The sequence below is a fragment of the Crocodylus porosus genome, unplaced genomic scaffold, assembly GCF_001723895.1.
Source record: "Crocodylus porosus isolate Cpor-Errol unplaced genomic scaffold, CroPor_comp1, whole genome shotgun sequence".
Classification (NCBI taxonomy): domain Eukaryota; kingdom Metazoa; phylum Chordata; order Crocodylia; family Crocodylidae; genus Crocodylus; species Crocodylus porosus.
Window position 1 is genome coordinate 8960157 of NW_017728917.1, and position 26487 is coordinate 8986643.

General features: G+C 43.9%; 1 protein-coding gene across 13 annotated transcripts in view; it reads left to right on the forward strand.

Moving 5' to 3' along the window:
• FOXP1 (forkhead box P1) overlaps nucleotides 1–26487 on the forward strand; it is a 442485-nt gene that overhangs the window by 321092 nt on the left and 94906 nt on the right. The window contains exon 1 of one of the 13 annotated variants that reach the window (XM_019536655.1): nucleotides 23578–24916. The exons of the other annotated variants lie outside the window; for them this stretch is intronic. The gene's annotated coding sequence lies outside the window, so the exon portion shown is untranslated. Of the gene's footprint in view, nucleotides 1–23577; nucleotides 24917–26487 lie in introns of those variants that run through there. 13 annotated transcript variants of the gene reach the window in all.

Genomic DNA, 26487 nt, shown 5'->3' on the forward strand with positions numbered 1-26487 from the left:
GAGTTTGTTATAAACACGATGGAAGAAGAAAACAAATGAAAGCTACTTGACTGGTCAGAAACGTGCAAATTGCTGACAAAATGACACATGTAATTAAGAGTGCTCCTGCCATTTTACCTTGTGGTTTACACCTACGGTGTTGAAGAAAGAGAGCGACTCCCACCTCGCTAATTACCATTATCACTGAAATGGTAGGGTTTGAGTCATTAGTTCCATGTGCATTTAATTAGAGGAAGGCTGAAATTGGATTTAACTTATTACTTTTTCATGGATCACTTTCTTGTCATCACTTCAAATTGGATTGCAGCCCCAGGTAACTAATTATGAGAGCCACAGGATCAAGAGTGAAAAAAAGGTAATTAGGAATAACACTGTTGGACCCTTGCTGATAGTCCACTTGTGCTTTGGAAAAAAATGAGAGCAGTATTTTGTAGTATTACAGATTAGGGAGTTCAAGGTATGCACTATTGCTAGGAATCATGGGAGCCTGCCACCTCCTATAGTGGTTTATATGATGTACAGCTGGGCTGAGGATGTTATATCGACATGGGTCCACAATCAGCTCCTTAATACCTAGATTAAACTTGTAAAAGCAACAGATTGATTGTAGGTATGAGGCATCTCCACAACAGTGTAGTCAGGGGTCCTTACATATATGATTACAACAAAGCTGTCAAGACACTTTTGAACCTTAGTACCGAGAGGTTTTTTTTTAAGTACAAGGAGTTGGAATGGGAAGCAAATTAATGGCCACACAAACGAGCTGAAAAGATCATTCACGTCTGACAGAAAGATATGTCAATCAGTGCCACAACAGTGAGGTTCATGGTTTTTATATCAGGAATTTAGTCAGCACTTCCAGCATGCTAACATCAGGGCGTTGCTTTTCTTATTGTTTGGTAGGAGTTTTCTGTTTTGTTTGTGATCCTGTAGATAGGATTGCTAAGTGCTGCTTTCTTTAGATAGTCCTTTAAAACAAATTGTTTTATTTCCATGCGCAGGACAAAATTCGGAACTGCATGTAATGGATTTTATTAACACAGTCTGGAAAAAATGTTGATGAGAGTTCAAGGATGTGAAAAGATTGAAATGTAAAAGTACCCAGCACTGAATGTAGGGAAATCTGAAAAGTAATTTCATTAAGCAAAGAAATCTATTGGGCAGGGATCCCTGCAAGGAGAGACTGCTTTGGGGGCTAATGATATAGCAAGGAGGTTACCCAACTAATTTTTGCCACTGAAGAGCAAAAGTTTCTTAATTCCTTGCAGCAGTTTAAACACAGACACCGTTTCCTTAAGTTGCTTAAAACGGCTTTTAATGTTTTGTTAATGTAAGCAAATATTTGTGACTCGGTCTCGGTTAAGTGATGCTTGCTTATTATTTCCTGATGCAAGTAAAATATGGGAAATTATGTGCACTCCAGGCAAAGGATACCAACAGCCTTCAGAGCAAGAGAATCCAGTGCTAGAAATGAAGTCTGTTATGCTTTATATTCTAAAATAAATCTAGAGCTTAAAAATATCACCTTTAATACAGAAAGAGCGAGCCTTTTAAATGCATCTTTAGTTGATTTAGAGTTTTTCTACATAATATTCATCTGTGGTTGAAAAGGGAGCAACCTCAGGTCAAGTGATGTAGTGTTTCCATTTTACCATACGAGTCTCACTGTGTGTGATAAAAGCAACCCCCTTTATTGTGTAAGGCTGCAGGAATTTCTGATGAAGTACAGAGGTCACTTTTCTGTCAATTTGAGTAGGCAGCATTTCAGAACTACTGTTGGGGGGGGGGCATTGTTTTTTTTTTGTTTTTGTTTTTTTTCTTTTTTCATGTACCCTCCCTTGCTTCTCCCCCAACACACACATGCGCTCCTACAAGCAACGGCACTATTCTGAAATGCATGCACAAGAGTACTCCAATCTGCAGCTTATTAGTGCACGGCGCTGGAGCCGATCCAGTGGTTAGAAAATTTCCCGGAGCCTAGAATAACAGCAGTTGGTGCAAGTGCCACAGAACAGAAGTGACAATGAGGGGCAGCCCGGTCGACTTGGCAAGATGCCCAGGCAGGAAAGCCAGCTGAGATACTAAAACAAGTGAATACGGCAGTGGTGCATATGGGGTATGCTTGAGAAGTTTTGCGTCTTTAAAAAACAAAAAACAAAAAAAAAAAAAAAACCAAACCAAAAAAAAAACCCACCCTTCTGTGATCATCAGACATCTTCCGTTTCCCTACAGATATTGTTTATAACAGGGTTTTCAAGCACTTGTCAAATAACTGGGAATGAAGGAAACAGGATAAAAAAATGTCTGTTCTCCATTCAAATGAGCCCTGTTATGATTATTGGCAGGTTTGGGGAAAATAGCACTTGTATCTGCAGCTTCCAAAGGTAACCAATGCCTGGGAGAGGGCGAGAAGGAGACTATTAGTCAAATGCAACCTTTTAAGTCATTGTTAAGTGTAGTTACTGAGAAGTAGTTTGGAAAATGTATACTCAGGCGATGTGTACATCGATATAATTACGGTAGTTGTGAAGTGAAGTCATACCTAGTAACGGGGGGGTGGGGAGGGCTGTTGCTTAGCTTGTGTTTCAGAGCTGTGATATCATGGGCAAAATATTATAAACATATCATAGCTATAGCATGCTTGTGTAACAAAAGATCAGGAACTTTTATTAAGTTTGTTTTCCTTGTCATATTGTAAAAATTTATTATGTGTACTGTGTATATTAGAAACAGATTTGGGTAATTCTGTCTAAATGAAGTCATCTCAGCTATTTCCAGACTGTCTGTTTTTGGTTGCGAATAATTTTCATACATCAAATGGTTGTCATATTTAGTAGCGCTCTACTTTTTAAATAGGACGTATCCCATTTTGAACTTTCGTGGGCTTCTTCAGCCTTAATTTTTAGGGGTATTTTGTTGCCGTAGTAATTTAAATTGTTGCATGCTACAGGAGCTGGCAGAGATGGAGCAGATTCCATCTTAAAAATTCAGGAACCATATCTGCATTAAAGGAAAATATATTTTTTGTAACTACTTGAGCAGTACAGTAATATCTTCAGCAGCACAGGATTGCAGAGATCCTGCCAGATACATATTTCAGCTTGCCTTGTGTTCATGTTTTAGAATAAATATATTTCCCCCTCCCACCTTCCCCCCCTGCCCGATATCTCCTGCAAAAATTAAATGTACCGTGTATCTGAAATCTTTCAGGTAGAAAAGGATCATATTTGCTCAATCCAAAAAAAAAAAGAGTACATAGTCAAAGCCATTAAGGAATGGTCAACTATTCCAAATTAAGTGATATGCTCACCTACCTATCAGTTAGGCCTTCTTTTTTAATTTAAAAGCAAAATGTCACTGTTCAGCTTAGTGGCGCTTTATGGTATTCTCTGCGTGCCAGATGCGAGAAGCGAGGAGAAGAGTACACCCCTGAGAGATGCATGGTTGATAAGAAATCAGCAGCGATGATCAGAGAGCAGAATTTTGCCTGAAAACAGTAAGCTTTGCCAGAAATGCTTGAGTTATAGCAGTTTGGGGAGTGGAGGGAAAGAGAATGCATTTTGATCTAACTCTGAGCTGAAGAGAGTAGCTGTTTGCCTTGTGTTCAAATCTCTAGAGTTGCTGTTGAAGTTTTCAGGGCAACAAGTGCAACCTTGGAGAATGAATAGAAACTAACACCAGTGAAACAATTGGAAATGCCATTACGAAAGTGGCTCTGGAGCTTGACAGTTTTATGACTCTGTAGTCAGGCTGGCAAAATATTTCATACAATGTGTGCATGGGGAAAGCTGTTACACTGCTGAAATGTTTTTACATTCATAATACATGTAATCTGCCTTTTATAAATTACTAATCTATTTAAGGTGTAACAGTAATGGCACATAATCTCAATTCATTGAAAGTATAGAAAATTAAAGTAGACTGAAGGCACAATAAAGAAATGTACTGTGTGTCAAGATGAAGTTCGACGAAGCATAGAGAAGATGGAATAGATTATTAAATAAACTTTGAGAGAGAAGGCGAAAGGCACCCAAATCTCTCATTTTGAAAGGAATTAGTTTACTTGATTATACGCAACTGTATCACACTTGGGAAGGTATAAGACAAATGAAAGCAAAACAAAATTTAATTGAGCTATTAGTTTGCAGACTTTGGCTTGGTTTCAGACAGCCTAATCAAATTCTGCTTTGCTCAAATAACTGATGTTAAATGCAGTCTACCAACAGATGTTTGAACGGAGACTAATTGGCAAACCTACATCCTGGGTTTAGAGTGTCTAGTTGAAAAAGTTTTTAAAATTATTTTTTGAAGAGAAGTAACATGATGATACAGTCCCAGGAAGTATATGGGTCTTCAGAGGGCTGCAAAGAACGGTGCCAGAGGTGTCCACGTTGCTCAGTGGAGGTGAGAGATACTATTGCTTTTTGCTTCTCGCCACATTGAGAAATCATGTTACATCACTGGAGTCGTGTTGCAGTACTGTAGATCATACCATGTGCCAAAGCGTGCAGTGTAAGCAATGCAGCGGGACACGCTGAGGATATTTAAAGCCATGCCGTCAAGGTCATTAGATAGCAGCACTGACTTTCCTTGCCAAATATGTCACTTTGTAGGGCTTGGGGGGAGGGTGTTTTTTAAGTATGCTGCCGCATTTATCACCCAATGTGGCACATCTTGGCATCGAGTGTTTTCGGTGCTCAATGGATTTCTTCAGTGTGCAAGAGGGAGTGAAACGGATGGGGCCAAATTTGTCCCAGGTGTAAATGACAGCTCTCAGAGAAGCACACCAAAGTCTGTTGTGTTCCCCGTGGAAAAAAAAACAGCTTTCTTTTAAACCAGCTCTCCCCCTAACAGAACAGCATTGGGAGCCCCACATGACGCACTGGTAGCCTTCATATTCTTTGCATAATTGGTGACAGTTGTCGTTCACCACAAGGCTGGACCACATTATCATCATCGTTGTTTTTGGCATTGTTATGATCATTACCATTGACACGTAGTATTTCTTTAATTATTAATATCAGTATTATTTATCAATGTAGTAGTACCTAGGGTAGAGGTCAGATTTCTCTATGCTAGGCATGGTGCCTGCACATAGGATAAAGGTAGTTCTTGTCATGAACAATTTGTAGTATCAGTATCCAAGACAGAGAGAAAAGGGATTCTTGTCCCCATTTTACAGATGAGGAAGTGTGCCACAGCAAACCTAAGTCCTTTGTCCCATGTGTTATAGGGAGTCTGTAGCAGAGCTGGGTACTGAACCCACATCACCTTGACCCACAATACAAAGTTGTGTGTGTGACCAGTGTGAGCATTTTCCACACTCGCACATGCAGACTGACTGATTTCATGGAGTCACCCACTCACCAGCCTGCTCATGAGCCCGGCAGTAGCATAGCAAAATGAGTCACTTGGTCGCTCGCCAACATTTTTTAAAAATGTACTGCGGTCACTTCTTCTCTTCCTGCCCGTCACTGTAGATTGAAACGGGGTGCCTCTTTCTGGTGACCGGGCTCACCAAAGGGGAAGCAAGGGTCCTGCTGATACCGAATTAGGGGGAAAGGATGCTAGATCAAGCAGCTTGTTGAGCAAAGCTTTGTCGGGACTTTCTCTTGGGGAGAAGGAGATCCAACTTCGTAAAGACTCTCTGCTATGTAAAAACACCACCTGCTATTGGGGAGCGTGCGACCTAAAGCCCAGGATACAACCTTTCATAGCCTGGTGTGAAACTTGAGGAAAATGGGAAAGCAACCAGATTTGGACACATTCAGAAACGGACCCTTACCCTTTTGACCCATTCCCATCATCTTTGTTTCAGCTGGGACCAGAACTGACTTGAAAGTTTTCCATCTTGTTTAAGTTTTTATAATATGAAAACATCTGTCCTTCCACTCGTGGTACCGTCTTTTCAACCTAGGAGTTCAAACACCATGGAGAAGAGCATGGCATAAATCCCTAGACGGCCAAATTGGAGGGGGAAATTCTGGAAGCCTCTTCTCTCAACCCAAACGCTAAAATTTTTTTCAAAAAGGTTGAACCTGAGGGAGAAACCAAAAACTATGTGCATGTTGCATTATTTTTCTCCTCTTTCATTGAAAAAGCTGTTTCAGTGGATTTTGCTGCTCACCCCTGCTTCTGCAAGTAGACGTCTGAAACTGAGGGATGGCCATTGAGAACCGGCATATGGCTGTTATCCACACTCATGCTTCTACTATTATAATCCTCATATTTGCCTGTACAGAAATGTAGCCTTTGAAGACCTTTTTTTATTGGCAAATTGTTCCTACTATAACTGTTTGATTAAAGTCCCTCAACTCTGATGTGATGTGGGTTTTCTCTGGGGCAGTATTCCTTTAAGGTGGCCCTGGCTGTGTTTATTCTTAATACCCACCATCTAATGGGGAGTAGCCAATCTGAATTTTTTCAAAATATAATTTACCAATTGGAGTCCGACAAAAGGCAGATTATATTTTATGGCTTATGAACAGCAGGGCAGATATTTCAGAAAAACTGCAGACAGCAGTAATTTTGCGAATGTGCACAAATGACTTTGAAAACAAATATTTCACTGCCTACACAGCTGCATTCACAATCCTGGGCCCAGAATACCTGTGCGTGATGCTTTCACCTGGTTATATAGACTATAATAACGCTTAAAGAAAGAAAATTTGTCTTAAAATCAAAAGCAGAATTAATGCTGTCTGTGAAAACCTGTATTACTGATTGAGGTGTTGGCAGTGGAATGGACAAACCACTTCAGGAAAAATAAGAACCAGCCTAAGCATTCATTCAACCTCTGCTCCAAACCTGAATGCGAATGTTTAATCCTGTAATAATAATTAATACACCTCATGTGTCATCCAGAGATGTCAAATGCTTTGCACGCAATAATTACCTAAGCCTTAAAACACACCTGAGAGTTAAATAGGAGGTCCAGAGGGCTCCACCTACTAGTGAAATGCGGCCACCTCTAGAGAGAAACACAGCAGCCATTCAACGTGCGACAGCAGTTTGCAGCAGAGTGAAGGATGCTGTCTCTGCCTAGGAACATAGGTTGCTGGGCATTGCCTGTGGTCCAGCACAACAGGCAGGCGGTGGGTCTGATCCTTGGTTTATTTGTTTTGTTTCTGCTGGTAAAAGAAAATGTAGCTTTGGGAAGGCGATTTTGCCAACTTTCTTAGAGGCCTGTTTTGCCTTGGTCAGTTTAGTTCAGCCAGTCGCTGGGCAGAAGGAAGATGCTGTTTCCTTCGAGCCAGCAGTCAGACAAGTGGCACAAGTAGCATGGGGTTCGATCGGTCCCGTTCTGGCCTCTTACCTTTCGAAACCGCAGGGCCGGCCGCTGTAGCACCGTCTCTGGCGGCCCCGTGTCCAAACGGGAAGGCCGCGTGCAGGCAGCTCGGGGGAACGCCTGCGCCCTTCGCTAGACGGCACCCAATGAAGCCTGGCTTAGACGCTCAGCCCGCTGGCAAGGTGGAGGGTTGCTGCGGTCGGTTGTGTGGGACTCTGCTAGGCTCGGCTCGGCGAGATATGAGTATCAGAAGAGAGGAGAACGAGGGGAACCATTTGGGAGGCTCCGCAGAGAAACCTTCAAAGATTTGCATAGGCAATCCAGCCGGCGCTGAAGTGCCTCTGCCGTGACCGCGCAGCGTTGACTGGGGCACACCCCGGTCCTTTCTGCTTTGTCCTTTCATTGTCACTAAGGCGGGAGGATGGAAAGCGAGAGAAGGCAGCACAGAAAAACCCTCTGAAGCCAGACAAGAGAAACTGAAAGAAAAGTTGGCAAGAGCGAAGAGCCCCCTCGTTGACTTTTTTTTTTTTTTTTTTTTTTACTTTCAACTCTGTGTTTATTCAAATGCTCTGGAAACATACAGATTAACTTCCTGTGCTCAATATTTAGCACTCGTTTACCCGTCTCGAAACTGGAACAATGCAGGCTTTGTGGACGGGGTTGAAAGGTCGCCCCATTTTCTGCGTCCCCGTGTCCTCAGGTAGAAAGTCGTTTATTTTCACTACCGACTCGTCTTCAAAAATCATTCCCCTGCCCCCAGTAGCAACACTTAAGGGCTCGTTTGCTCCTCTGTTCCTCTGGGGGAAGCCACAGGAGGCTCGGATATCACTGAGTCTCTCCGATTTCCTCGGGGATAATCTTTTTAAAGGGGGGGGGCGAATAGGTGAAAAGTAACCCATGAAAAAGGCACCGTGTTTCCCTGCAAAAAAGAAAAATAGGAAGGCAGATGTCAACTGTGGACACTAGCTGCATTCGTGTCCCCAAATCCACTTGAGGGAAGAGAAGAGTCAGGGTTGTCACCTCCTCTGAGTCGGCGCCGCCGTAGAAAGCAGTCGAGAAAAGGGAGGCAGCCGAGTTATGCTCAAGTGGAAGATGACTGTAGTGGCATTACCCTCATTTAACAACAGCTACAAAGCCTACGCTGTCTGACAGGAATAGAGGTCCCCAAACCCCGTGGTGACGCTCTCACAAGCTGCTGCTGATGTGAACTAACTTGAAGCAGAAGTGGATTTTTTTTTTTTTTTGAAGGGGAGCCTTAGCGTAGTTTGCATTCAGAGTAGGATTCAAATGGTTTAGCTCACAGAGAGCAGGTTTACAGCGTAGCCCTGAGCAGTGGCAGGTCTCCTCGGGCACGCTTTTCGGGTTGTTCCAAAAGGGACTTGGGTTTGAATGGTCGGTTATGTCTGCTGATGAGAAAAGCAAAATATTTTCTTCTGGGAGGGCCCCGCTGTGGACAGCAGCCACAGCTGCAAATGTGTTTTCTTGTTTGCTTGCTGGTTCCACATCAGCAACTTGCCAGGGCCAGCCTCTTTCAGTAAAGATTACGCTTCTCACTTCCTAACCCGGGTTTTGTATTCAGACCCACTTTTCACAACGGCCCCTATGCCCGGCAGCAGAGCCAAATCCTAAGTTACGGTGGATATTGTTTTCCACCACGATTTCTTGCGGCACCTGTAGGATTGCTGGTCTCTCACTTCTACTTTTGCACGTGGCTTTGGAAAGACGGTGCAAGCTTAATTCCCTCTCCTGCCTCTCCGTGGGGGGCACCTGTGTCAATAGAGGAGTTGCACAGACTTGGGGCGAGAGCATGTTAGGCTGGGACTGTGCATGGGAAAAATGCCCGGTGGGTGGCTGATGGTAGGTGCTGTTGGTGGGGGCAGGTTGACACCCCTCTGGGTTGGAGGTGGTTCAGTGTAGGAAAGGACATGTGGGCAGACTGCTCCAGCTACTTTTAATAGGTGCAGGTAGCCACCAGCCGCAGGCAAAGCTGACCACAGACGCAAGAGAGGAGCAACAGGCAGAGGCTGGGGTGGCCAGCGAGGACCCAGTTCTTGGCCTCCGTGGGAGCCATTTAATTCTTACGACTTTTCCTTCTGCTCCTTTTAAGCGGGCACAGTACTCCCCTAACCCACCGTGTGCGAATGCAGTGTCAGGCACTTCACTTGAGCCTCCTGGCGATGTCTTAAATCGTTCGTCCGTCCCATCTCGCCGTGGGGAAGACAGTAGGGGAAGCGCATAAGCAGCCAGGCAGACCGGCCGCATAGAAGAAACAGAGCTGGCAGGTGCCCAAGGTAACCAGGGAGGGCATAAATAATAGAAATAAACCTTTTCCCCCTTGAATCTCTTAGCTTTGAGTACTCCAGGGGGTTGTTAGTAAGTATACCATATCATGAAAATCGGTGCCACTGTCACAAGTTTAGTGTTGCTTTAATTTCTCCTCTCTGATGTTACTCTGTAGGGACTGAAGTCCCACTAGGTCTAGTTCCTGATTTCTCGTCTCTTGCAAGAGCCCCCAAAGAGCCTACCAGGACTGCATTTGCTGCGCTATTAGCTCTAAATAGAAATATGGCGTTTCTTCACAAAACCCATTCCATGAAAGTTGATACTTTGCCCTGAAAAATCTTGCTGTCTGTCTGTTTTTATTGTTAATGTATCTTTATTGACTAAGAGGTTAAATGTTGCAACTGTCTCATATGTAAATTAAAAAAGAAATCAATAGCTTTGTACTGTTGGACAAGCTTATGAACCAGATTGAACTAACGTGGTTACACTGATGCATCTCCCCCCTGAGGTATGGAAGGATGTGTGTGTGCAAAGCAGGAGTTTTTGTTTGTTGAACTGGAGTTGAGTTCAGCACAATATTACTGATAAATGAATTACACATGTTCAGTAATTCATAGAAGGTGGTAGTTGTTTTGCTCAGACACTTGTCTTCAGGATGAGATTTATAAATATAGCATGTTGTCAAACACAGATAAGGTACCTCTTTTTTTAAAAAAAAGCAGTTTCCCCCCATGCACGTTTGGTCGCCAAAGCGGCGGTAACTCTTTTTTTCTTTATGCTTAAATCAGTAACTTTTTTTAAATGTAAATAGTATCCTGTTTTGACAAACTACAAAACCACACGTCTCAAAAAGAAATGCATGAAGCCTATGTCAATAGATGCTGGCATCTCTCAACAGGAAGCTTTGGGGTGACACATGCAGTCGGTATCTGATGCAGAACCAGGGAATGCTGCTTGCCCTTTTTCGTTGCATCCGGAGAACGGCCAGGACCGCTCCAGGCTCCTTGTGTGTGTTTGCATGGATAGCAGTGCTTTGCATAACCGGTTGCCTGACACCAAAAAAAAAAAAGTTTTCATCGTCGATTTTTGCTCATTAGTACACTGTTCCAGATTTTTGTAACCAGGCTTCCTCTGCTACTATTGCCATTCCCCCACAGAGACTCAGTAAACTCAAAATGCCTGCAGCCATACCATCACCTCAGGCTGTAATCTCATCAGATCTCTTTAAAGGTAAGCAGCGCTGGTCACTACCTGGATGGGAGACCTCCAATTAAAGCCCAGGGCATTACGGAAAGAGTTGTCAGTAATTCAATATGCATTTCTTTTCCCTTCGAGGGGATTGTGAACCAGTGGCCCAGGATCAAGTTAGAAGCCATTGTGCAGCTGGCAGTTCTGTCTTTCAAAAGGACGGGCAAAATCGAGGTCCTGGCCACATGTCATTTAAGCTCCCTTGGCGCCCCGGAGTAGCCCCAGCATTTGGCCACGTTCCAGGTGGATAATTGCAGTCTGCCTACCTACATTTCCTCTGCAGATTCAACTGTTGTGCAGTTGGTGCTGTTGCAACATTAAACAGCTGCTGTGTGCAACCCCAGAGCTAGCTGCATTTCTGCAGCCACAAGTGTGGGTTGTCTGAACAACGTCAGTAACCCGTGAAGAAAGTCGCACATGTGTTCTTCCACTTGCTAAAAGTCTGCATCTGGCATCAGGAAGTAGTCACCAGACAGAGAAGCCCCGATGGGCTTTGCAATGTGATTAATCCAGCTACCATTCGCTCACCAACTTCTCCATAGTGCCAGTGCCTTGAAGCGAAAGAGCACCCACTTGCTGCGTGATCCGGCACTGGTGTCTGGTGGGTGTCTCAGTGAGCTGGGACAGCCCCTTCAGCACGTGCTCGCCCTGTACCATGAGCTGTCACAGCTCACCCCCTTCTGCCAGCCCTGTTTATCCCCTCTCTGCATTTCTTCACACCATTCCCCACCTGTGGAGCGATCCCTGGCCCCTGAGACCGCCATCCCCTTGCTCTCCTCCGATTCCACTTGCTGCTTCTGGTTGGCTTTCCACCCTTCACAGCCTGTCCCACGCAACCAGTGAACAGCCCCCAATTGACCAGCCGGCCAAACGGCATTGTACTTGCATATATTATTATAAAATACTAATTTATTTTAATATGAATTTCTGAGTATTAGAGGTAGAAATGTCAGGCACCTAAGTGCCTCGGGTCTTGTTTACCTACTGTAAAGGAAGCCGACAAGGCATCTCCCATCCCAGCCCCACTCCAGAGCCGGCAGGAATTGTTGGCAGAGGTGAAATGTTCTGAAATGAAGTTGGCCCGATCATTTTACAGGGTTATAGTGGAAGGGCTAGTGAGAGAGAGGCGAAAAGGTCTCTGTTTTATGGGTGATCCTCATCTTTGTTGAAAAATATTGGGGCCTCCCTCTGTCACTCCCACATAGGGGAGAGGTCCTGATGTAACCGTATTGATCGCACCCCTAATGGACGTATGTACATCTGTGCAGGAGCTCTGTGTCATCTGGGCCAGCATCCCAGTTTTTAAGTCACTCGGGCTCTCGGGAGCACACGTCTCATTGAATGTCACCATTGAAATCAGGACTGTGACTCCAAGATAGCTGTCAAGAAGCAAGTCCCAGCCACTCACCCCACAAAGCTCATGCTGAAAAAAAAGTCACATGTCACCGTTCAGTAGGTGCCCATGCATGGGCACTGACTCTTATTTTTGCTGGAGGCCTCTAAAATGATGGACATGTAGAAAATGTATGCGTTTTAGGTGACGGCCCTCTCACCAAGTGGGGGCAGGACCCTTGGGCCCCCACATACTTGGCACGCGTGACAGCCCACACACACGCTGCGCTGCTCTATCTGCTTCAGCATCTCTGGGTGTGCTCCAAAAAATGACCGCGTGACCTTTTTCTTCAGCCCACGGCAAAGGCAGAGCAGGAACGAGTGGGCAGGGCTTGTTTCTTGACACCCATCTCGGGCTTGCTGTTAGACGCATGGGTAGTTGCCTGCAGCACTTGGGAGCTTTGGAGTCTGTCATGTGAGTTGTGATTTGCCCTGCTACCATGACTGTTTTGTAAGGACAGGAGGTCTCTGGGCAGATGCGTGGCAGCGTAAGAGATGCGCCTAAAATGATGTGCATTTTACACTCGGCTTTGCCTAATTGCTTTGTTCAAAATGCCCTTTCTGCAAACACTCCCACCCTTTTCCTTCCTTCCTTGTTTCACTATCAAGGCCCTGACTTGTGGCATCCTTCCCTTATCCAAGAAAGTCCTGGCTCAAATTCCCGTTGGGATCCTTGATTGGCCAGGGACTTGACAGTAGAGCAGTGGGAAGCCCCCCTTGCTGCATGTGGCTCGGCACAGCGCCTTTGCAGCCTTCCCTCTCTGCCCTGCAGACTGAGACCTGACAAGGGACTGAACTGGTTCACACAGAGGGTAACACAGGGCAGGGCATGAAACACCAGGCTGGGGGTTTGCCCGTGACCTGGTGTTTCCCTGATGCATTTTGAGCTCTGTGCAGAAAACAGTGTGGTATCAGCTTGATAGTTGCGCTTCCCACCTGATGCACAGCTCACTTAGGAGACTTCTTCTGCAGCGTAAGGAGTCTCGTCTTTAATAATTTTAATGACATGCAAATTGTTGTGATGCTGTTGTATTAAATGCCTCATAATTTTAAACTCATTTGACTTGTTTAATGTTTTTAAATAGCTGCTGCTTAGACGGCCAGAAAGTTTCTAGACAGATAAATTGTTCTCCCTTTTTACCAAGTTTTAGAGTGGCGTTGATGATCTTTGATGCTGTGCCTTACAAACCAGCACTTTCCAGATGAAAGTATTTTCTAAAGTTAGCTGCTTTTTCTTCTCTAAGTCCAGCAAAGGGCAAAAAATAGGCAGCAGATTTTTTTTTTTTTCCCTGTAATACCATCCTCGGTATGCTAGGGGGAAAAATTAAAGGAAAGACCTAGTGGCTTGGGAGATTTATAATAAAGAGAGATTATTTTTCCCCTATATTTAGGCCAGGTCAGAATTTTGGAGATCTGTATAAACTGAGTTGCATGGTATTGGTCTAGACAGATTTTCAAGGGAGCCGAAGGTTTCTGCACATTTAATTTTTTAGCACCTTTTCGATTCCAGCCTGCATGTGAATGTGTCACTACATCCATGCATTTAACGCTAATCAGCCCCCATGCTTGCCATGTGAGTAAAAAGGCTATGAACTCCTCAGATGCCACTAGAAGTGGTCTATCATCTTGAGGTTGGTATTCACTAGCAGTGTGGCATGGGGAAAAGGTGTTTTCTTCAAATGAAATCCTTAGTAATCTAGCACCATTAGGCTCCGGATCCTGAAATCAATGGCAGAACTCCCATTGAATCCAACAGTACAACATCCTAGTAAATGCAAGTTGGGCAATAATACATCAAAGTGAACTTAGCCAGGTTTCTGGCGGTGGTTTCACAGTTAGTAAGTATCATGTCAAATCCTGCTGGGGAAGTTGACAAGAGCATTTCTGCATCCATGTTGTCCTTTCGTTTTTGTCAGAGATCAAATTGAAGGCCTGATCTTGCAAATGCTTATAGAGTTGTACAAAATTATGGAAAGGACTTCAGGAGGTCACATCAAGTCCAACCCCCTGCTCAAAGCAGGACCAGCCCCAACTAGGTCATCCCAGCCAAGGCTTTGTCTAGCTGGGTCTTAAAAACCTTCAGCGAAGGAGATTCCCCAACCTCCTGTTCCAGTGTTTTTACTCCCCTCCCAGTGAGAGAGGTTTTCCTAATATCTAACCTAAACCTCCCTTGCTGCAACTTTTTTGTTGCTCTGTCATCTGCCACCAGTGAGCACAGTCCAGCTCCGTAAGAACAGTCTCGCTTTCTAACTAAAGTTGCATGCTAATTTTCACATACCAGCTTATGGGTTTTTATTCCGCCTTGTGCTCCTAATTCTTGTCACTTTTTGTTGCTTCCTTTATGTGCACCGGCATCAGTAATAATAAGAGTTAATAATTAGCCGTTCGATAGTACTCTTCTTCACCTTCAAAGTAATTCCAAGCACTAAATCAGTACAGCTCTGCTGACAGTATTATAGTATTGACTTGTTACTTCAATGATGTCGCAGAGACAGCAAGCCTCGTGCTTTTTATGTAGGCCAAAATGGGGTCATCTTTTTAAAGTACAAAATTGGCAAAAACAAAATTCTTTCCTAGGCTGACACTGTTTGGCGAATTTCAGCATTTGAGCCAGTTTTTAAAGCCGAGTAATAAACACCTGGAGAGCTCTGGTTTATAATGGCAGTGCTGAAAAGCTATTAAATAAATGGCTCCACTATAATACAAAAAAGCTGTCTTAAAATGCTGATAAACCTTTTAAAGCTGGACCTTCATCTTAATGAACATGGGCCCTGCTTTCAAGGCTGTAGCTCAGAGATGCAAGCTGCGCTCTCGTGGATTGGCCTCGTCCGTTACTAGAGAGGCTTCCTTTTTTTCCAAAATAAAGTCCATATGGGCAGTTTCCAAGTGTGTTATTCGATGGACTTAGGGCTGAGTTATCTGTTCCTATGAAAAGTCCTGATCATAGTCTTTCCCTGATGTTCCCTCATAGTTGGGATCACTATCAGACTACATTGTTCAAAGAGTGAAGAACTAATCAGGTGGGTGGCATAGGAAAGTCCGAGCACTGCAGATTGCGGTGTAAGATAGGATAGGTAAATTATGGAGTTACAGACGGGAAGGAGGGACTTGAAGACTGCGTTTAAGAAACATGCAGAGTTTGAAAAGGGGCAAAGTGCAGCCACTGGTGAGAGGAGGGGAGGATCCAGGGAGCATAGTGGAGATGGAAGTGAAAGGGAGAGAAAGATGACGGCAGAAAGAGAGAAGAAAGAGCTAGGAGCAGGTGGAGACAGTTTTTGGAGGAAGAAAGTTGACGGGGACAGAACTTCAGCTGAGCGATGCGGGAGGTGGGGATGGACCAGAAGACACGGGGGAGTAAAGAGGTGGTTGTTGGCATCAGGGCACAAAGATGAAGGAATAAGGGAGTGCAAGGGCTGGGAAAGCAGAGGGAGATTGGAAGGCAATGAAGATACAGCTTGGGAAGGACCTGCTTTGGTTCGGGAAGATGCACAAAGCTTGAGTGGGAACAGAGAGAAACTCAGTGGAAGAGGGCGTGGGCAGACAGGGGAAGTGGAAAGACCAGGGGGAGGAGACTGCAGCCTCCGTGGGAAGGAAGGATGCTTGCCAGAGGAGAGTCCTGTCACGCCTTATTCGTGCTTTATTTCCCTGGCGAGACATGACAGTCAAGGCTGCAGGAAACCCCAAAGTCGGCTTAACTTGTTTTCTCCTAGGTGCGATGGAACGGTTTCTGCCCCGGTTTTGGTGGAAATAGGGGCAGTTCCAGCTCCCAGTGTCTATGACCTGACTGGCACACCAGACTGGCAGTCAGCTCGCTGTCATGTTCGGATGCAAAGTTTGCTTTCCAGACGAGCGTCAGGCCTGCCGACATTTGAAATCATAGCTGGGAACTGAGACCCGTGCATTCCCAGGGTAGGAAACCGCCTGTGACTAACTCAGCCCTTTCCCCCCTTACCAGCGTAGAGTCTGCTTCGAGATGGGGATGCTGTGAAGTAGACCAGTGAGCACGGCACAGTAAAATAGTAAATTGACCAGTAAAAGAAATCAGTAAATGAAGGGAATAGCTATTAAGGTGCCAAGCCAAGACATATAATTATACCCTAGGACTTTTCCAAACTAATGCATGTTAAAGGTGTAAACCTATTAAAGGAGAGATTTTTTTTGATTTTTTTCTATCTATGGAACTTCCACAGATAGTGGGATTTACCCTGTATTTCTACTTTTGTATAGAAGGTATGAGGAATATTTCAGCAAATCCAGTCATTTCTATTATTATAATTTCACACTTTTTTTTTTTTTCCATGCAGTTTTTGGGCGGTTCTTCAGAAACTAATGCTCTCTATTGTTAGCTGCGTTCTTTGAAAAACAGAGTTCTTCCCTTCTTCCAAATAGTTAATTAAATTCTAAAGTTCAAATACAGTACATCTTTTTTTTTTTTTTGCAAGAATAGGGGTGTTAGACCTATTGTGCTGACCAAATTACAGTGCAGATAGTTACATTCTGCCTGCTTATTCAGCCTGCAATTTCATTTGGGCGCTGGGCTCTTCGCTTCAGGTGTCCTGGACTATTGTGCGGTGTCGCTGTTCAGCAGCTGCTGTGTTCCACACCAGAAATAGCTGCAGTTCGGTGGCAGATGAAGTGATTTTCTTTCCGTAGGGCTTGAATAACATGTATGGGGATTCCTGGAAAGTTTGGCTATTTTAGTGCTATTAAGTGCTGTTAATGTTTTATCTGTTGCTTTTATGCAGATCTTCAGGTCTCTTGCACCTGACTCTGTTAGGATCTCGGCTTTATTTGGAGAGACCCCAGAGAAAGACAGTCTCCTATTTGGTGGAGTTTACGTACCATACAGTTTCTTTCTGTGACTGTTCTCTCCTAGCAAGCCAGCAGTCTACAACACCCTATGTCAGGGGTCAGCAACGTTTTTGGGCAGAGTGCCCAAAACACCCGCAACCTCGTCTTTGTAAAATGTTGGCATGCCAGGGACAGATGGTGGGGGAGCCACCTGGGGCCCAATCCTTATTGCAGCAGTGCAGCCCCATGCTCCTCCCTGCCGTCCGCCTGCCATGCCAAGCTAAATGTTTTTGAGTGCCACGCTCTGGCACCCGTGCCCCTGCCCTATATTTTCTCTTGCATATATTGCATTGGGACCAGGTTCTAGCCCGCGGACCAGGGGAGGGTACTTGAAGCCTTCCCGAGCATTGCACTTCGGGGAGCTAGATAGGATAGGCATCAAGACTTGCACCTCCCAGCTCCTTTCTGCCTCTAGCTCTGACCTCTCTGCAGCCAGGAGCTGCCGCGCTGTGAAGCTCGGTGCTCTCTGCCGACTGCCATGGCTCAGACGAGACTTCCCAGTAGGGCCTCCCACTCCTTTCCATTGGCCAGCTCTGCCTGTAGAGGAGGACCCAGCCTGGGATCGTGGTACCTGCGGGAGTCATCTCTTCCTTGGGACCCCAAGGGAGGGAGTATTGCAACACACAGTAGCCAGAGTCAGCTCAGAAACAGCCGTGAGTCACAAACCAAGCTTGCAGACAGGAGTCCTTTTTCATGTGATGATGGGGGTGGGTAAGGGGCTTAGGTTTAATTAGATACAGGCCCCTTTTATTCTGAATACGCCATGGACTGGGACACCACATTAATATGTAGTGATGGTTCGCAATGAGCCAGCGTGGCAACACATAAAAGAGCAGCAAGAGCAACATTGTCAGTATTGCAAAAATAAATTTCATCTGATGGGACAACCCCAAAGGCCCCAAGCTCAGAGCAGAGCCCTGAAGTTTGGATGCTTATTTGACCCTCTGGATGCCCCTTTCTTTTTCCTCCCAGCCCCTGGGAGGCAACAAAACCGCTGCCGCTGCAGAATACTAATAGGCACACAGCCAACGAAGCTGCCTCCTCCTCCTCCTCGGCTCTTCTGCTGTCTTCTCCCACCTATACCCTGTCTCTGCCAGTGCTGCTGAGCTGAGATGTACAAAACCAAGGAGCTAGGAGGCAAACGGGGAAGGAAGACCAAAAACTTGAGCAGCCCCCCCTCCCCCCACCGTCTCCTAGCGGTAGAGGTCTGGCATTCTCGACTGCTCGCCGCATCCGTGCCACGTCGTGTCGCGGGGAGGCCTTCCCTCAGCATGCACTGCTTTCGAAAGCCCAGTCCCTTTGCAGGACACATCCGGGGCCACGAGGATGCAGCTCCTTAGAAGTGCGAAGGCAATGGCGTAGTACCGTTCTGAGGGGCTTGCAAGCCGTGCCAGGCGGTGGAAAGTAATTAACTTTGAAGGGGGCTTCTGCATGCATTTCTCACTGAATTGGGTCCTCTTTCCTATTTCTAAGAGGGTGCTTTTAAACTGATACTTGAAGTGCGGAGGTTAGACGGCTGCGCTTCGCTCTGTCATCCTGGAAACACGTTTTAAACCCTGCACGGCAGGATTTAGGCATCGTGACACCCATTAACTTTAACAGGGATGGTGAGGTCCCAAGGCGCTGCTTTGAAAAGTCTCCCGTCTCATCTAGCACCAGCAGTATGATTGCATGGTAGCGTCTTATGCGTGCCCCTGTCTAACCTTCCCTTGCTGTAGCATAAATATCTGTTTAGAAAATAAACCTGGCCATGGCATTCTTTCATTTATAAAGTATGTAACTGTTTTCTTCTTTAAACAGAAGATAAGGGAAGGACTCTTCTTTTACTCTCTCTTTTTTTTTAATGTATCTTTTGAATGCTGGAGGAAAACTTGAACTGCAAGTCAGCTAAATATACTGTATCATGAAACCTTAGGGACCATTGAAATGAGAACAGTGGCCCATTACTGCAAAGAAGGTGTTTTATTGAAAATATGTCGACATGCTTTCCCAGGAGAGTGAGTAAAAGACGGCAAGATGCCCAACAGTAATACAGGTTGTTCTCTTAGACAAGCTAAAATATGTAGTTTGGCACTCCTGTGCTGTGCATGAGTGAGCTGTATAATAGACTAATGTGCGTTTTTATATTAAAGGTACCATATTTCATCAGATCTTTTTTTTTTTTCCATTCTTTTTTTAATTTAAAACCCTCACAATTTGTATATTCCACTTACTGTTTAGGCAGATCTTTTCTTACATACCAGATCTTTTTTTCTGTCATTTGTAGAAAGAGGTGGAGTAGTGCCTTGAGTGGAAGCAGAGTTGCCAGTAGAGGGCAGTGCAAATAAAAATATGGTTTTCAGCTAAAGCTATATTGGTATCAAGGTCCTCGGGGTGGTGTTCTCTAGCTAAACACAGAGCTTCTGCCATTAGAGAAATAAAACTTCCTTTGCCTTAATTTTAAATGATGCATGCAGTACATAGGTCCTGACCTCCTTAAAAGTGGTCAGTAGTTGCAATCTGCTTGCTTATGTTGATATATCATACGTTACTTGTATTTTATTTATTTATATTGCATTATACACATTTATTTATTTATTTACATTTTATATTGGTGTGGAGGTGTGTACGCGCCTCTCTCGCTTTCTTTCTCTCTCTCTTTCTCGGGAACTTTATCATCGTGACAGAATACTTGTCTTTTTTTTATCCCTTGAACTATGGGTATTGTCACCCCTAAAAAAAAATAATTTGGGGTACAGTGGTCATCCTTTTAAGGTGAAATGTTGCCATCTGCTATCAGATAGTCTTCACCACGGTTTCCTATTCTAAATAGAGGTGAGTGGCCTCTGTGTGTGACCAGTATGTGCCAACTCTTGGCAAATGCAGAATTTTAATGGCAACGGCAGCAGCATTTCCTCTGCCGTACGTGACATAAATGGTATCTCATATCATTAAGGAAAGTAACAGAGAGCATTTAGTGGTGATTACCTTTCAATCCATTGTGTACTTGGGGGCAGAAAAATAATTTATGAAATATGCCCATACAGACTTGGAACAATTTGCACACGATGCTGTGACTGATGCAAACCTGCTGGTATGAGAGTATGCTAATAAATTTACTTTATGGCAGAAACAAGAGATTAGAGTTTATTAGGAAAGGAGATCACAATTTATTAAGATCAATCAAAGATGAATGCAGAGCAAAACTGTTGCCGTTTTTTTTTATTTATTTATTTTGAGGCTGGAGGGGTGCAATTATATAAAATGTGTTGTTTACCTGGGATGCTTGATTCATTATTAATATTTTTATGTTTAGAGGGAACCATAATTTTGCCGAAATGCCTTCCATAACTCCTGCGCAATCGTATTCATAACTCACCTGAATGTTGACACATCCTGCTGTGTATATATAAATTAACTAGTAACACTGGCATTATAAAATGATGCATTAAATGAAGATGTGAATGGTAATTTAAAGTATGTCATGAAAAGAAATTTAAACCTTTGTACAATGCTGAGAAGAGTTAAAGCAGCTTCTTCAGGCAAAACTTGCAGGGACAATAAGGAAAATGATGTCGTTAACTCCAGGCCAGAACAGGCCTACTTTTGACACTCATAAATTAGGTAGCTTGTTAACTATTTCACTACAAATGTATAATGCATTTGTTTTTAAAGAGACACTGCCTACTTAAAAATCACACCTCTCTCTGGAAAGATATTACTGTCAGGTATCATCTAAAGTTACTAATAGCGAAAAGAAAACGTTCGCTTTGTGCTTTTTCACCGCACTTTGTGGATAGTAAGAATGTTTCCTGTTTAGTCAGTGATTTTTCCCAATTGTTTTCATAGGTCTTTTAAATGGCAGCGGGGGAAAATAAAGCATTCTAAAAACAGGAAAATGTGATTGTAAAACCAGAAAGATTGGCCCAGGGATCCTGGGCTAGGTACAGCACATGAAAGACTTTTGACTCCTAGCTGGTGTGAGTTTAAAGCTGATTTGCTCTCAAACTGACAGTCTCTTTAAAATGCTGGTTACTTATAACAGCTCTGCTTGTACCGTAAATCCACCTCGATCACACAGCCTGCACCACGGTTGGTGCTTCTGTAGTCGCCTCCACGCCGGGGCCAAGGACTCATGGACCAAAGCATACTTCTCAGGGTCCTCTCTTGATGCGAGCATTTTGAAGGGTCAGGCAAGGAGAAGTCTCTGCTGATGACCATGTGGCACCTGATAAAGGATTAACGTAAAAAAACCCCCCAGAAAACCATAAAGCAAAGACAAAACCAGCAATGAAAACTCCGCTCCCATTATTAGTAGCAATCTTTTAAATTTTCCTAAATGCTGTGAATGCACAAATATTATGTTTTAGGGGACTGTCCCGTTTTTCTGAGTTTTCTTCCATCTGTTAACCTGTTGTCTGAATGATCCATTCACTCTTTTCTTGGGTGACTCCTAACGGGCCAGTTTAAAGCATATGGACTTGTCTGCCTGACTTAAATTGGGCACCCACGTGAATGCCTGGCTTTTGTCCTGCTTGATGATCTTCATCTCTCAATCAGTATCTGTTGGCGCAGCACATTGGGCCTGACTCTGCTCCTCTTTTGTGGTGTGAGGCTCAAATACCTTCAGCGAAGTAAATGGAGTGATTTGACTCCTTCACGCTGGTCAAAAGCTGAAGGATTTTTGCCTATTTGAGGCAAAAATGGGCCACTTGGATGCCAACTGGCATGAATAAATGCTGTATGTAGGGTAAGAATATATAGATATAGATATCTGTATATTCTTCCGGCGTACTCACCTCTGCCATAATTTCACAAAACCCTCCTTTGGTTTTGACCTGTGAGCCTGGTCCTGCTGCTATATTCAAGCTATTGATTTTTACCTAAACATCATCACTGCTGTCTAATGTGAGTCAAAATTCAGTGGCACAAAATGCCAAAAACCCACCAAGGGCTCCTCACTTATCCCTCAGGAATGGATCTGAGCTGTCATTTTCTGTTAATGTATGAAATCTGTTTTCCCCAGGCCTGTTATAGCTGGGCTACTCCGGATTTGCGCAGCCTGTCCATATTTTAAGAGATTGAAAAGCAGAAGAGCATGTGGCTCTACCTGGTCCAAAATACTTGCTGGCTTAGAGATACATTTTATTTCATTGTCGCCTTACTAAACCATTGGGCACAGACTGAAAATAGCACATGTTGGCCGAGTTTGTGGGTCTGAAGCTTTTACGTGGACGGGCATGAAGTGCTTTCAAAATACTGTCTACCAGCTCTCCGGCTAGTTCTTAAATGATGCTTTTCACTTGGGGGTATTTAACCAGTGCTCATCTTCACACGCCCTTTGAGAAGGAGAGCACTGCTATTATCCCCATTTTACAGATGAGGGAATAAAGGAAGAGGTTAAAGCCAGGAACTTATTTTAAAGGGGTGGGCACTCAGCAGCTTGGACAGTTGCAGTTGTCCGACAGGTTGTAGTTCTGTGTTCAAGTCACTAGATAGTGCCCGCTTCGGGAGATGTACTTGCTTCACAGGCCTAAGTCTTTGCTGGTCTCTTGAGATGCGGCGTTGGTGCCGAATCGTATGATCTGTCAGTGATCTGTGAAAACAAAGGCCGAGCTACGCCAGGCTGGCTTCCTTCCTCTCTATCCACCTGCATGTGGCTGTGTAAGTAGGTAGGAACTGAAGGCATCATTCAATCCTGATTCCTGTAATGAGACTGCCAGAAAGTTTGCAGTGCGCAAAACCAAGTCAATCGGGAATCTCCAAAATTGTGGTCCATGGAGCACTGGCTACTTGAGAGCTGCCAGATCACATAAGTCCCTCCTTGTTTTTCAGATCCCGTTAAAGAGACCTTTAGATGTGTAGAATAGTCTACTGGTGTTACTTTTCTATGTAAGGAAGTGCCGGAGTGGCCCTAGGCATGCTATCTGAAAATCCCGGTGCGGGGACAGGCGATCCCTGCAAAGAAGCTACCGAAAAGTTTTGAAACGCCCTGTGTTATGCAGTATACCTCAAACTCAACAGTGCTTGGATAGGAGGCAATCAGGACTCTGGCCCAATACGGCTACAACCTGGATACCTGGATAGGAGGTGCTTTCTTAAGTGTGGTGGAGCATTATTATTAATTCACCCTCCACATTACCCGATTGTGTTGTTTATTTTCCAATACTAAAGGGTATGCGGGTGCACAACCTTTCCGAATTGTGCCCTCTCTCTCCTTGCTGATCTCCTCTTCCATTTGCTTCTGTCCCTTTAAGAGGCTGGCTTTTTCTGATTCATGGTGGCTCTTTCTGGCAGATTTAGGGTCTTGCAAAAGATGCCCTTAGTCCCTTATTAACTATTCATAAGAGGGTGGGGTCACATTTTTGTGACCTGAAAAAAATCCCATTAATAAATTTGTTATCTGACACGAAAACACTTTAGGGTGAAAAGCAATCCGTATCACATCCCATTTAACATCAGATCACAAGTTGTCAGTAAATTGGGTCCTTTGTCTTTGCTTCTTGTGAGGTTCTTTAGCAGCATAACTAATGGGGCCATTGTCTGGCGTTCATTGACTCTCACAAATAAAGTACATTTGTGGCTGCAAATGGTATTAATGTGGGTTCTGTTTTTCAGTTCCTTGCATGTGAAATAACTGTTTAGGTGAATTTCATGTCTGGAAACATTTTGCAGATTAAAAAAATACAATGGGTGATTGACAGGGGTGAGGTGGATAATTTATGATGGCTTTTTGGGCAAGTGACAGGCGGTCGCTGGGACTGTTACAATCCTCAAGTTAGAGACAGCACAATAACAGGAGTTGTTTTTGCATTAAAGGCTAGGGCCAAAGAGTGTTTCTTTTGAGTTTGCACACGTGAGGCATTGAGAGAGGTTGCTTTGAGTTGCATGAAACCACGAACCCCAGTTACAAATGTGCCACAGACCCAAACAAAATGTTTCACTTCCACTGAGCTCAGAAACGTTTGTCTGGCTGCATTAAAAACAGGCAGCTATAAACTCCCAATTGCGGAGCATTGATCTGAGGGGGACAGTAGATGAATCTCTGCCTTGTGATGTAGTCTAACATCTTACGGTTGCAAGTTTGTGATTAATTTCCTTCAGCTTTGTTAAGAAAAGAAAGGGGTAGGTGTTTCCATTTGCAGGCCAGACACAGCAATCCTGGAACAAACTCGGGGTGGAGCATTTTTGTTGTTGTTGTTTATGCACACCAGGATTATAGAAAGCCCCCCCCCTTTTTTGGGTTTTTTTTTTTTTTAACAGAAAAGGGTAAATCTGGGTAAAAAAAAAAATCATGCGTCACAAACGCAAGTGAAAGTTATTTCTGTTTGATTCCTATTTTTAAAAGCCTGCTATGAACAATTGTGCAAGGTGAGACTTCTGAGTGGCAGCGACTCCTTGCAAAAGAAAAGGTTCGTTCGTCATTAAGTCCTTTTCCCAAGAGTAGTTCGTACCAGCCAGGCGAGCAAGGGCCAGCGTGCTCTGTGTGCCACGCTTTCTAGGGAGCAGACACCAGCATCCTCAGGTCAAAGGGTTAACAGCAATTAACTGGAGTTGCTTTAGAGACAAAAGCATTATTTCACCAAAGCATTATTTCACCTGCCGTCAGTAAAAAAAAAAAAAAAAGAAAAAAAAAAAAAAGAAGAGGAGGCCCATTGTGTAGGGGTGTTTGAACTGATTATGTTTAGAGGCTGGTTGTGATTGGTGGAGAAGGGCGTGGCTGATTGGGTAGTTTTGCATCTTGTCAGCCCAGGAGCACCCTTGCGCGTGTAATCTGTCTGTAACCTGAGGAAGCTAAAGACTGTACAACAAGGCTTAATAGAGCTGCATGGCCCAGCACGCTGTTTGTGGTGGCAGCTAAATGGAGTTTGTCAGGTTTGTCAATGTGATTGATTTTGTGATTTTTAAAAACAAAATTTGGGGGGGGGGGGTGAGAGAGGGGGTGATCTTCCTTGTGTACAGCGTGGCCGTGTAATTTTGCATATGCAGGACTGGAGAGGGCTCTTGCTTTTCCTAAGTTTTGTCTCCTCTTTTAATCCTTGTTTACCAACTTGATGGGGAGTTGCACAGCCACCAGCTCAGACAGGACTGGGGGGGGAGCAGATACAGGCCTCCTTCCTCCAGCTCTTAAGAAAGCTTTCAAAAGAAAATCTCAGTTCTATCTTTCTTTATTATTCTGCCTCTTTTCCTTCTGTTGGGGCATTTGTGCTGTGCTGCATTTTCATCCAGCGCAAGGATTTATATATGTATATAATATATATAATATAATATTTTGAAAGTCCTTAGTAAGTAATGATGTATCAGAGAAGGGAAGTGCAATGTGTGCGCCTCTCTGTAGCCTATTCGAGATATCAGAAGTAAGCAAATAGACTGGTTATTGTTTCTTTCATTCTGATGTTTAAGTTTCTGTATCTGTCTGGACTATTTTTAGCTCAGCTGTCTTAAATGACTGTAGTTTCTGAAAAAAAAACCCCATCCACAGATGAAGAGAATACTTTGTCAGGTTTAAATGTCAGGGACTGTGATTGTTGAATTTATTTGCTAGTCAATTTGCCATGTGAAATTAAGTGAGTGAGCTTTGTTTTTGACAGTGACTAGTGTTATGAACTCCAGTGAAATGCATGTAACTGGATCTAAACGGAGCTAAGTGTCAGCCCTGCAATACAGTATTTCAGTGCAAATGAGATGAATTTTCGAGGGTGGTGGTGGCGGCAGGAGGGAGGAGGGAACCTTTAGGAAGTGGGTGGTAAGTTTAGAGCAAAGTGCATATACACTCTTCCTCTCTGGAATTAACTCCTTCAGACCCTGTGGCTTTGCAAGAAAAACTGAATGGCTCAGATCACCCCAGTAGCCCACAAAAGTAAAAAGCAAAATAACTGGAAAATGTAGCGTGTTGCTCTTCAGTAAGTGGCATTATTCTGAAGGTGCTACAGTTTTATTCTATTTTGTTTTATTTTTACTTTTTTTACCAAAAAGAAGTTTGCTGGCAGGAAATGTGAATCATTCTCTGAGTGACTAAGATCTGTTTATGAAACTAAATCATTGGATTATTTTAGCAATCGGTGCTGCATTGTTAACTAAAATAAATGATTGAAGTTTATGTCTATTAAAATGTAAATTAAACATGTTGTTCCACCTTTTTTTTTTTTAAATAAGCTGAAGCATTAACATGTTTTTCACTTGGCTCAAGGCTTGTTTGTATGACTGATGCTTTAGGGCACAATCCTGAAAGCACAGATATAGGCAAGTAACTTTTCTCGAGGAGTTTCAGGGAAACATAGGGCTGACAGTAAGCACTTTACCTGGGAATGTGTATTTATGGGATGGGGTCCTCAGCATTTTTACTATAGGAAGTCTTCAGGTATCTTCAACACTTTATGTGTGAAGTTGGAAGGGTTCCTATATATAACGGATCTACTTCTAAATACGTGGGTCTAAAATATATA